A 12,751-nucleotide genomic window follows, 5' to 3' on the forward strand; every position below is an offset into this window, starting at 1 on the left:
ATATGTGTGTGCTTGGGATGTACTATACTGCAAGCACATACAATCCTGCAAAATGGGGATAATAAGGGACAGGGGGGAAAATAAGACATGTACAGTGCATGAAAAATTAACCCCTTCATCCCCAATACGAAATAGGGGTAACCAGCCGAGCACCCTGCCTTTATTAATGCGCTGATTACCCCCATTTTCGCCACACCTCCCCCACTCAAAGCCCAAGGTTTGCCATGGCCACCTCCTCTGGTGGTCGGGCTGCCCTGAGGGTTTTTGAAGTCATTAAGTCTTGGGGATTGTCCTGCCGGGAGAGACCATCAGCATTCCCATGCTCACTGCCATTCTGGTGCTGAACGGTGAAATAAAACTCCTGCCCGGCAAGGCTCCCGCGCAATAGCTTGGCATTCTCTCCCAATACCCACTGTAACCAACTTAGGGGGTTATGGTTAGTGATAACAGTGAAGGTTCTGCCATACAGAGAGGGCTGTAGCTTCTTTAGAGCCCATACTATGGCCAGACACTCCTTCTCAATAGTGGCATATGCCCCTTCTCTGGGCAGCCGCTTGCGGCCCAGATACATCATTGGACGTTTCCTGCCCTCCTCCCCCACCTGGCTGAGCACAGCACCAATGCCAAAGTCTGAGGCATCAGTCTGCATGTAGGCGGACGCTCACAGAAGTATGCAAGGGAGACTTGTTATGATGAAATTAAATAAGGCTTTTATTGCGCCTGTTTCCTTAACATCAGGAAACCATCCAAACAAGGGGTAAACAAACCTTCTATTCACTTGGGAGTATTTCTAGTGCAGTCCACAACTCCCTTTAGATTAGCATGTCTCCCAGCCCCAAACATATACCATGAAATGAGCAGATATAAAAAGTTGTATAAAGGAAAGTCTTATCTGTTCCTTGTAGTAGGAGGGAAAGTCTTCTCTGTTCCTGGGTTGCTACCTTTTCCTCAGGGTTTGTCAGCATTCAGGTTTAGAAGTTTCCCCTCTATCTTGAAAGCAGCTCTGCTGTTTCTTCTGGCAGGCTCAAGACATCTGTCCCCATGTCAATCTCACGAGTTGTGAGAGTCAGGCACAATCTCCCTTCCTGTCTCAAAGGGAGGTTTTTCTAAGGAACCTAATCAGGCAGGTGGTGTTTGTTAATTGACTACCAGCAGTTAACCATCACACTGCTGGATTAGAGGCATATTTCCTGTTACATACCTCCCCTGTTAGTGGGAAGCTCAAGCTTGCCACGGCCAAAGCCCATCCTTCCACTCTCATTCTAGATATCTCTGTGACTTGAATGAGATGGATGGAGGAAGAGAACCCTCAGTCCCGCTGGGATCGGAGCCCTTTCTCCAGTTCATTCGTGTCTCCTCCCGAAGGTGCTTGAGATCAGCACTCCTCACTCGCTTGAGGAGGACTTTTTCTAAGTATAGTCTTTTTTCTACGTGCGCGGTCATGAGATTTCCCTTGCGTCGGGTGCTCGTTTTATTTCCGGTAGACTGTATGGCAGCAGTTGCAGAGCGTTTAAAAACAGCCCTTTTAGTTTTCCACTCTTGAAGCTGTCTCTCTGCACTTTTTCCACTTAATGGCATTGCTAGTTCAGCCTCTTTGGGATTAAGTTGCAAAGCCATATCCACTTCCAGAGAATGTCCCATCTTTTCAGCTTCATGAGCTAAGGATTCTTTTGGTTTTGATTCAGCACGTGTACCTTCTTTTGTTGCCTGTTGAGTGGCTGAAGGTTTTGCTAGTGCTTGTTTAGGTGGTTCAAATTTTGCAACCTTGTTTTTCAGACGAGCGGTATTCCCAGCTCTCACTGTACCCTTGTCTTCATGGGATTTTGTGGCTGTGGGATACTGACGCTTAGCCAGGGTCAATACTTGTCCTTGTAGAACTGTAATCTCATCCACGAGAAATCCCTGTTATTTGAGTGCGTCTTGCAAGTCTCTTCTCAGGGAATTTATCTGTACACTTAGTTTTTTCTGAGCTTGCTTCCACATTTTCACTGCATTGTGAAGCACTATGAACTTCTTTGCTTGGGCCACAGTTACTTGTTTCAGTTTCTGGACCTTCTTGTGCTCCCTTTTGTGCCGAGTCACCTGGGTTCTAAGCTTGGCCTTTAGCGATGCTTTGGTGATGCTCAGGGTAGCCTTCAGTTTCTCATGCTGCTTTGCGGGGACATACTGGGTTATCAGACGTTCCTGCAGCACTTGAATTTCTTTAGCAGCCTGCAGATTGTCTTCCTGCAGAGTTCGCTGCTTCTCCTCGGACATCTGGAGGTGCGTACGCAGACCTTGCAGTTGGTTCTGCAGTCGGTGCTCTGCTTCAAACTTCTCACCTTCCAACAGTCTATTTATTTCCTTAAGCTCGTGCAGCTTTTCATTCTTGTCCTTGACTTCGTCTGTCAAGTGAAAATTTTCTTCTTCCAGTTTTAAGTTCTCTTTTTAATCTTAATTTTTCTCCCTTTTCAGTCTCTGTACTATTCAGGGCCTCCTTGCAGTCCTCCTTCCATTTACGCACATCTGCTTTGAGAATGACAGTCTCCTGGCGTGAGACTTCCTTCTCTAGGTTGAGGGTCTGAAGCTCCTTCTGAGAGACTTTGAGATCTGTATTAAGACTGACAATCGTTTCTTTAGAAATGTCCAGCTCCTCAGTGAGAGTGTGTAGTTCCTTTCTGGAAACTTCCAGGTCTGTGCGGCAGCTGTTGGTCTCATGATGAGGCATCCAGTCCTCTGCGGAGTGTCTGAACCTCTTTCTGAGATACGTCCACCTCTGTCCGGACATTGTTGACCTCCTGTTGTGAGGCATTCAGCTCTACGCGAAGAGTGTGAACCTCTTGCTGAAAGACTGTCATCTGCTTTAGTGCCTCATACTTCCGCTTCAGCTTAGTCATCATTTTATCAGATTGGCTTTGCTTTTCATTCATGGCGGAAATAGTAGCGTTTGCAGTATCTAGCTCAGTCTTGAGATCGTCCAATTTTGTTCCAGATTCAGAGTACATTGCGAGCACCGTCTTCTGTAACTCAGCATTATCTTCTCTCTCAAGTTTCAATTGTTCCCGAAGTAGATCATAGTCACGCCTGGCAATTTTCAGAGCGTCTTCAGGGCTGGTCAAGGGATCGTCACTCACTGATTCCGGCTCCGCTTCCCTGGGATGATTGGTTGAGGGTTTCTCACTGTTGGCACCGGACAGGCACTTCCTTGAGCCCTCTGGATATTCGGTTAATCGCGGGACGAATTCTCCATTTTCTCTAGGCTGCAGGGCATCTCGGTCCCCTTTTTTCTCCACAGGATCTGCGGACGTGTCTGTTCCTTCCACGGTAAGTGAAGAACCGCTTTTCTTTTTTCGCCTTTTTGTTTTGGATAACACCGTCCCCTCAGGGATACTGGGGTCTCCATCTTCATTTGAAATTTTAGCAGCGTCACTGGATCCACCCGGCTTTTCTTGCAACTGTAATAGCTGATGGAAATATTTGGTGATCCACTGCTACCGCTCTTTCTCCTGCTGATCATATTCGTCATCACAGGGAGCGGTCTTTTCGGTTCGTGCCGAGTTCAGGCACCCCCACCATTCTTGGGGTGTTTTGTGGGTGTGACTCGGTTCGGCTTCCCCGTAAGAGATGTCTTCCTCTTTATTGTACTGGAAGGGCCACTCTTCCGTGGGGTAGGGTTCATTACAGGAACTCTGCATCTTGTCCTCCATTTTGGGGCTATCAGGTGTAATTTTCTTCCTGACCTCAGGAGGCGCTATTGCAGCTGTTACCACTGTATTGGCTAGAACCCCCAATTGTGGTAGTCCTACAGGTGGGCATATTTTGCTTGTAGAGGTCGTAGCTCTCACAGGCATCTCTGTAGACTTTTTCTCTCTTGGGTAAGTTTACAATATCAGCAGTACTGTGCACGCATTTTCTCTCATTAGGTATACGGGATGTGCAGTTGCTAGTTAAAAACTTCTATTTGCTTTACACCATTTACTTGTGTAGCCATGTGTAAAATTGGTGTACATATCTCTCTCATGCTGTGCAGTAACTCCTGTTAAAAGGGCAGGGTTGCCAGTTGTCATCATGGAGGTTTGCTCTCAACCCCTGGTGATGTGTAAGCTAGTAGCAAAGGAAGTGACAGCCTGTCTGTGTCCACTGTTAGTGACACAGAGAGGTGGGTCTTTCTGGAAGCTGATATATTGCACAGCACTTCCTAAAGTTAGTTCAGTCCTGTTGGTGTTCTGACTCTGTTCAGGAGAGTCATGTGGAGGTCTACAACAGTGTTGCAGTGTCTGAAGCAATAGCTATGAGGCTGAGGCAGCTCAAAGCAGAGACAAGCTGGTGAATCTCCCTGAGAGGAGAGTTGGAGAGCAACTCTATTAGGAGAGAAGGAACCTTCCTAATGGAGTGCAGCAAGGAGATGAGCGGCTAGTACGACCTCTGTGAGGGGCAGTCTGTCTACTCATGCGAATAAAGATGCCCAAGTTCACCAAAACCCTCATGTGTGAGTGTGGAGTTACTCAGCAGAGGAAGGCACCAAGAAGGAGTTCCTCATCAGATCCATCTCCCTGCGGACGCAGAGATCCTGATGAGGTGGAGGCGCTGCACTGGATGTAGGTAGGACTCAAGCACACTACCTCAGCTACCTGTCTTGCTGATATCCCCAATACCAACATGCGGGAGACTCAGGAGTCCTGTAGCCAACAGGTGCACCACCAGACACATCCATGTAATGTGGACCGGTTAGACCACAGGGGCCAATCTGAGATTGGGTGGGTCAGGAGGGTCCAGAAAATCCGTTACACTTGCTAGTTGTAATCTCTCATTAGGTATACGGGATGTGTAGTTGCTAGGTAAAAATTCTGTTTGCTTTACACCATTTACTTGCTAGGTCCAATCCGTCCGCTTCAGCCAAATAATGTGGTTTTCTGCTTGAGTTCAGTCTCAACTTTGGGTATTATGGCATTCACTCCTCACACTTTGGGATACCTTTTACACAGCTCAGCAATTCCTTTTTCCCCAGTAGGGCAATTTTACCCTCAGCACTTGTTTACTGAAAATTTCCCTGCTTCAGCACAGTCTTGCATCAATTTTCACACTTTTCTGCATATACTCCATTCACAACTGGTAGTCCTATTCGGTGTGGCAGCCTTTACTTGCAGAATCAGTACCGCTCGTGGGTCACCACCTGTATTCACTGCTTCAGCTAAACATTTGAAAACAACAAACACCTATCCCTTTTAAGCGCTAACTCACTTCTTGAATCCTGACTATGGCTGGAAGGCAACCCCCCTATTTCAATGACCATATTACACTTTATTGTGATAGGCAAATAAGGTTTACCTGCTTCAGCAGTCTCTCTCTCTCCTCTTGGGATTGGGGAAAAGAGTCCATCCGTGGTTTTGTGAGTTTCCGTGCAGTGTAGATTTCCTGCATGGGTGTGTATCCCTTTAACTCTGTCTCTGCTGCATGAGATCCTTTGGTCAGGCTGTTTGTAGGCAAAAAGCACAAAAAAAAATTCACAGGCAATCTCCGGGTCCCTTCTAACTTCAAGAACCACCTCTCGTCCCACTTCTGACGACCATATGTAGGCGGACGCTCACAGAGGTATGCAAGGGAGACTTGTTATGGTGAAATTAAATAAGGCTTTTATTGCGCCTGTTTCCTTAACATCAAGAAACCATCCAAACAAGGGGTACAAGGGGTAAACAAAGCTTCTATTCACTTGGGATTATTTCTAGTGCAGTCCACAACTCCCTTTAGATAAGCATGTCTCCCAGCCCCAAACATATATCATGAAATGAGCAGATATAAAAAGTCTTATTAAGGAAAGTCTTATCTGTTCCTTGTAGTAGGAGGGAAAGTCTTCTCTGTTCCTGGGTTGCTACCTTTTCCTCAGGGTTTGTCAGCATTCAGGTTTAGAATTTTCCCCTCTATCTTGAAAGCAGCTCTGCTGTTTCTTCTGGCAGGCTCAAGACATCTGTCCCCATGTCAGTCTCACGAGTTGTGAGAGTCAGGCACAATCTCCCTTCCTGTCTCAAAGGGAGGTTTTTCTAAGGAACCTAATCAGGCAGGTGGTTTTGTTAATTGACTACCAGCAGTTAACCACCACACTGCTGGATTAGAAGCATATTTCCTGAACAGGGATAACTCCCCTGTTACACGTAGCCTTAGAATACAGACAGAATAACGCACGTTAGAGAGCGGGTGTGCCCCCGTATTGCTGTTTTTCTTACAGTATGTAGAACTGGCGGGATAGAGAAACTGGTATTATCTGCCCGAGTTTCTCCTTTTGTCACCAATAATTCCCACATCATGGTCAATGTTTTGTCCTGCTAGGTTTTGCCCTGAACATGACCGCAATCCCTCGCTAATATCTGCGCAGTGACACAAACTGTCACTTAGATACTGTGTCGGGGAGCACCCCGAGATTACTGCGAATGTTTATTTATTTATCCTTTATAAAATGTCATTATTTGTATTTGGTGTTTTATAGTCCCATTTAACCCACATTCATTCTGTGCCTGGAAGCTGCTTTCCCCTTTATTGCTCATTCTGTTGTTCTATGTTCCTGCGGCTCTCGTGTCCTCACTTACTGTACCGTTCCTTCTTTACCTGCTTATTCTGCCCATTTCAATGTTTCATTAGCTAAAAATAACACTTGTGGCTCCGTTTGCATGTCTCAGACAGGTCTTCCACTGCAGCCAGGGATTCTGGGTAATGACATGCAAATGAGCACTCAGTGATTTAACATGGGACCCCTATAAGCTTATGCCTGCCGCATTACACAGCCGGGGATTTGTGCTGAGAAAGCTGTGTAATACGGCGCACACACACACACACACACACACACACACACACACACCTTGTGCTGAGAACGCTGTGTAATACGGCACACATGCACACACACACACACACACCTTGTGCCGAGAAAGCTGTGCAATACGGCACACACACACACCTTGTGCTGAGAAAGCTGTGTAATACGGCACACACACACACCTTGTGCTGAGAAAGCTGTGTAATACGGCACACATGCACACACACACACCTTGTGCTGAGAAAGCTGTGTAATACGGCACACATGCACACACACACACCTTGTGCTGAGAAAGCTGTATAATACAGCACACATGCACACACATACACACACACACCTTGTGCTGAGAAAGCTGTGTAATACGGCACACACACCTTGTGCTAAGAAAGCTGTGTAATACGGCACACACACACACACACACATACACACACACACACCTTGTGTTGAGAAAGCTGTGTAATACGGCACACACACACACACACACACACACACACATACACACACACCTTGTGCTAAGAAAGCTGTGTAATACGGCACACACACACACACACACACACACATACACACACACCTTGTGTTGAGAAAGCTGTGTAATACGGCACACACACACACACACACCTTGTGCTGAGAAAGCTGTGTAATACGGCACACACACCTTGTGCTGAGAAAGCTGTGTAATACGGCACACACACACACACACACACACACATACACACACACCTTGTGTTGAGAAAGCTGTGTAATACGGCACACACACACACACACACCTTGTGCTGAGAAAGCTGTGTAATACGGCACACACACCTTGTGCTGAGAAAGCTGTGTAATACGGCACACACACACACACACACATGTGCTTATCGGTGTCCCATGTTCATATGGATAAGAAGTAAAGAGTGGCGCACTGCGAGTGCTCATTCGCATGTCATTACCCAGAATCCCTGGCTGCAGTGGAAGTGCTGTGTGCTAAGAGATAATAGGGAATGGCAGGGTTGCAGACCTGACTGGGACGTGCGAATGTTCCCACACGTGGTACTCTTTTCTGCTGCGCACTGTACGTGGGGGTTTGTGTCACTTTGTTTTAATGTCTGATGAAAGACACAGAAATTCGGCCCCTTTCAGTTTTCAGGAGTTGGGCAAAGAATCTGACATCAAAATATTCCTTCCTAGTCCTGTTATGGAGTTAGGGGCTTCTCTGAATGTCCCACCCTCTATCCTACAAATGTATATTGTTTCATGGTATATCTTTATTCTGTGTCCCACATTTCTGTTTATCATCCCCAGGTCGTACTATGTTTGTTACTGTATAATTCCGTGTGTTCCTATGTTATCTGTATGTGCAGTGCTTGACAAATCACCCAAAAATCCACTCGCCGAACCAAAAAATCTACTCGCCACCAGGCCCCGCCCATAGCCACGCCCCTAGTCCCGCCCCCCAAAATTACAATTAGCCCTCGTTACGTGCGTGTGTTACTAGTTTCCTGCACCCATTAACCAGTGTCTGGATGCCCCCGCTTCACAATATCTAAAGCAGCAATCCCGCCTGCGATCTTACCTGATCCGCAGTCCCTCAATGTCCAGGTACCCGCATTCCCGCAATGTTATATGTTGGAGGGGAGGTGTTCCCTACCTGTCTTCTGGGTTAGGGGGGATTCCGATTGTCTCCCGCGTGAAGCTTGAGAGTGTAGGTATATTTCAATTAAGATATATAGGGTAAACTTAGATATCCAGATCCAGAGTGTGGGAGACAGACAGAGAGGAGAAAGAGACACAGACAGATAGGAGAGAGAGACACACAGACAGAGAGGGGAGAGAGAGACACAGACAGAGAGGGGAGAGGGGAGAGAGAGACAGAGAGAGGGGAGAGAGAGACAGAAAGAGGGGAGAGAGAGACAGAGGGGAGAGAGAGACACACACAGACAGAGGAGAGAGACACACAGACAGAGAGGGGAGAGAGAGACACAGGTAGATAGGAGAGAGACAGAGAGGAGAGAGAGAGAGAGACACACAGACAGAGAGGGGAGAGAGAGACACAGACAGAGAGGGGAGTGAGGGGAGAGAGAGACAGAGAGGGGAGAGAGAGACAGAGGGGAGAGAGAGACAGAGGGGAGAGAGAGACAGAGGGGAGAGAGAGACACACACAGACAGAGGAGAGAGACACACAGACAGAGAGGGGAGAGAGAGACAAAGACAGAGAGGGGCGAGAGCGACAAAGACAGAGAGGGGAGAGAGCGACACAGACAGAGAGGGGAGAGAAAGACAGAAAGAGGGGAGAGACATAGAGAGGGGAGAGAGAGACGGGAGAGACAGAGAGAGGGGAGAGAGAGACTGAGAGAGGGGAGAGAGAGACAGAGAGAGGGGAGAGAGAGGGGAGAGAGACCGAGAGAGACAGGGACAGAGACCGAGAGAGACAGGGACAGAGACCGAGAGAGACAGGGACAGAGACCGAGAGAGACAGGGACAGAGACAGGGAGAGAGACCGAGAGAGACAGGGAGACAGACCGAGAGAGACAGGGAGAGAGACCGAGAGAGACCGGGAGAGAGACCGAGAGAGACAGGGAGAGAGACAGGGAGATAGACCGAGAGAGACAGGGAGAGAGACCGAGAGAGAGACAGGGAGAGAGACCGAGAGAGGGGAGACCGAGAGAGGGGAGACCGAGAGAGGGGAGACAGAGAGAGGGGAGACAGAGAGAGGGGAGACAGAGTGAGGGGAGACAGAGAGAGGAGAGACAGGGGAGACAGAGACAGGGGAGACAGAGACAGGGGAGACAGAGAGAGGGGAGAAAGAGAGAGACGGAAGAGATAGACGGAAGAGAGATAGACGGAAGAGAGACAGAGAGGGGATAGAGACAGAGAGAGAGAGGGGGGAGAGAGAGACAGAGTTCGGGGAGAGAGACAGAGGAGGCGACTGACTGATTGGGGGGGTGACTGACTGGGGGTTGACCGACTGGGGTTATTGGGTGGGGAGGGGCTGACCGACTGGGGGATTGGGTGGGGAGGGGTTGACGGACTGGGTGACTGACTAGATGGGGGGGGGGGGGTGACTGATTGGGGGGTACCTCTGGTGTCCTGCACACCCACACACCCACACACACACACCCACACACACACACACACACACACACACACACACACACACACACACACACACACACACACACACACACACACACACACACACACTCTCCCATGCGCGCACACACACACTCTCCCATACTCACACACACACACAAACTCTCCCATAAACACACACACACTCTCTCCCACACACACACTCTCCCATACACACACACACACAAACTCTCCCATAAACACACACACACACACTCTCTCCCACACACACACACTCTCTCTCCCATACATACACACACACACACACACACACTCCCATACACACACACACACACACACTCTCCTATACACATACACACGGGGGGGGGGTGAGGAAGAGGAAAGGCCGCGACAAGCAGCACCACTGACAGAAACGCCAACCCCCCGCCTCACGCGGGCAGCAGGAGTGCTGGGGACAGAGGGGGGGGGGGGTGACGGAACACACCCGCTACCACCTCCCATCCGGCGGGCAGCGGGAGCGCCGGGGACGAGCACCCCCGCCTCGTGGGGACGAGCACCGGAACGGGGAGGAGCACCCCCGCTACCACTTTCCGCCCGGCAGGAAGCGGGAGCGCCGGGGACGAAGAGGAGCACCTCTACTACCACCTCCCGCCTCACGGGGACGAGCGACGGGGAGGAGCACCCCCGCTACCACCTCCCACCTGGCGGGCAGCGCTAGCGCGGGGACGAAGAGGAGCATCTCTACTACCACCTCCCGCCTCACGGGGACGAGCGACGGGGAGGAGCACCCCCGCTACCACCTCCCACCTGGCGGGCAGCGGGGACGAAGAGGAGCATCTCTACTACCACCTCCCGCCTCACGGGGACGAGCGACGGGGAGGAGCACCCCCGCTACCACCTCCCACCTGGCGGGCAGCGGGGACGAAGAGGAGCACCTCTACTACCACCTCCCGCCTCACGGGGACGAGCGACGGGGAGGAGCACCCCCGCTACCACCTCCCACCTGGCGGGCAGCGGGGACGAAGAGGAGCACCTCTACTACCACCTCCTGCCTCACAGGGTCGAGCGACGGGGAGGAGCACCCCGCTACCACCTCCCACCTGGCGGGCAGCGGGGACGAAGAGGAGCACCTCTACTACCACCTCCCGCCTCACGGGGACGAGCGACGGGGAGGAGCACCCCCGCTACCACCTCCCACCTGGCGGGCAGCGGGGACGAAGAGGAGCATCTCTACTACCACCTCCCGCCTCACGGGGACGAGCGACGGGGAGGAGCACCCCCGCTACCACCTCCCACCTGGCGGGCAGCGGGGACGAAAAGGAGCACCTCTACTACCACCTCCCGCCTCACGGGGACGAGCGACGGGGAGGAGCACCCCCGCTACCACCTCCCACCTGGCGGGCAGCGGGGACGAAGAGGAGCATCTCTACTACCACCTCCCGCCTCATGGGGACGAGCGACGGGGAGGAGCACCCCCGCTACCACCTCCCACCTGGCGGGCAGCGGGGACGAAGAGGAGCACCTCTACTACCACCTCCTGCCTCACAGGGTCGAGCGACGGGGAGGAGCACCCCGCTACCACCTCCCACCTGGCGGGCAGCGGGGACGAAGAGGAGCACCTCTACTACCACCTCCCGCCTCACGGGGACGAGCGACGGGGAGGAGCACCCCCGCTACCACCTCCCACCTGGCGGGCAGCGGGAGCGCGGGGACGAAGAGGAGCATCTCTACTACCACCTCCCACCTCACGGGGACGAGCGACGGGGAGGAGCATCCCCGCTACCACCTCCCGCCAGGCGGGCAGCGGGAGAGCCGGGGACGGAGGAGCACCCCACTATCACCTCGTGGGGACGGGGAAGAGCACCCTCGCCACCACCTCGCGGGGGCAGTTGAAGCTGAAAGGAAGGCTGATTCGCCTGCGTGGCCTTATATAGAGCCTGGCTGGAAAAAATCTTGGCAGCCCGTCAAGCCAATCAGGTTGCTGGATTTGTAAAAAAAATAAATAAAAATAATAATAAAAAAAATAATAATAATAAAAAAAAAAAATTTAATCACAGAACCACGTGCGCTAAGCGGCCATTAGGCGGGGTCGCCATGGGGGCAAATCCGGCCGCCCCAGGCGACCGGATTTGTCGAGCCCGGTGTATGTGGATATCAGTTTAACATGTGTATGCATGGTCATTAATATGATTGATATATTTGTACGGTTATGTGTCCTCTATCAGTAATAGTTATATATTACTTTGTTACAGGGATGGACAAATCACCAGCAAAAATATCCGCCTGGCTCCTGTGCTGTGCGCAGTGACGCAGACCTGACTGGCGATCAAGTCACAACCGCATAGCTCATTGAGGGGAGCAGGTGGAAGTGTCTGTGTGAGAAGAGTGTGTGCGTCTGTAAGAAGAGTGCGCGCGTCTGTGTGAGAAGAGTGCGCGCGCGTCTGTGTGAGAAGAGCGCGCGCGTCTGTGTGAGAAGAGCGCGCGCGTCTGTGTGAGAAGAGCGCGCGCGTCTGTGTGAGAGAGTTTTTAAAGCTTCCAGTGACTGAGCTCCAGATCAGACCCAACGCTAACACCACCCAACTCCTGTTACTAGTTTTAAATACCTGGGCATATGGTTTGACTCCCACTTAACATTCGGGATGCACATTGATACCCTAACATCCAAAACCTATGCCAAACTAGGTGTACTTTACAGGAACAAATCCTCCCTAAGGCTGCGCTTATAGTGCTGGCGACGGCAACACGACCGATGTCACCCGTCGCCACCCGCGAAAGTTGTAATTTGTTTTTCTGCGACTGTCGGCAGTGACGTCACTATAGGGGGCAGGCCGTGCAATTTGATTGGTTTACAGAGTCACATGTGGCGACTCTCTAAAAAAATCAAATACATCCGGC

The sequence above is a fragment of the Ascaphus truei genome, unplaced genomic scaffold, assembly GCF_040206685.1.
Source record: "Ascaphus truei isolate aAscTru1 unplaced genomic scaffold, aAscTru1.hap1 HAP1_SCAFFOLD_1097, whole genome shotgun sequence".
Lineage (NCBI taxonomy): Eukaryota > Metazoa > Chordata > Amphibia > Anura > Ascaphidae > Ascaphus > Ascaphus truei.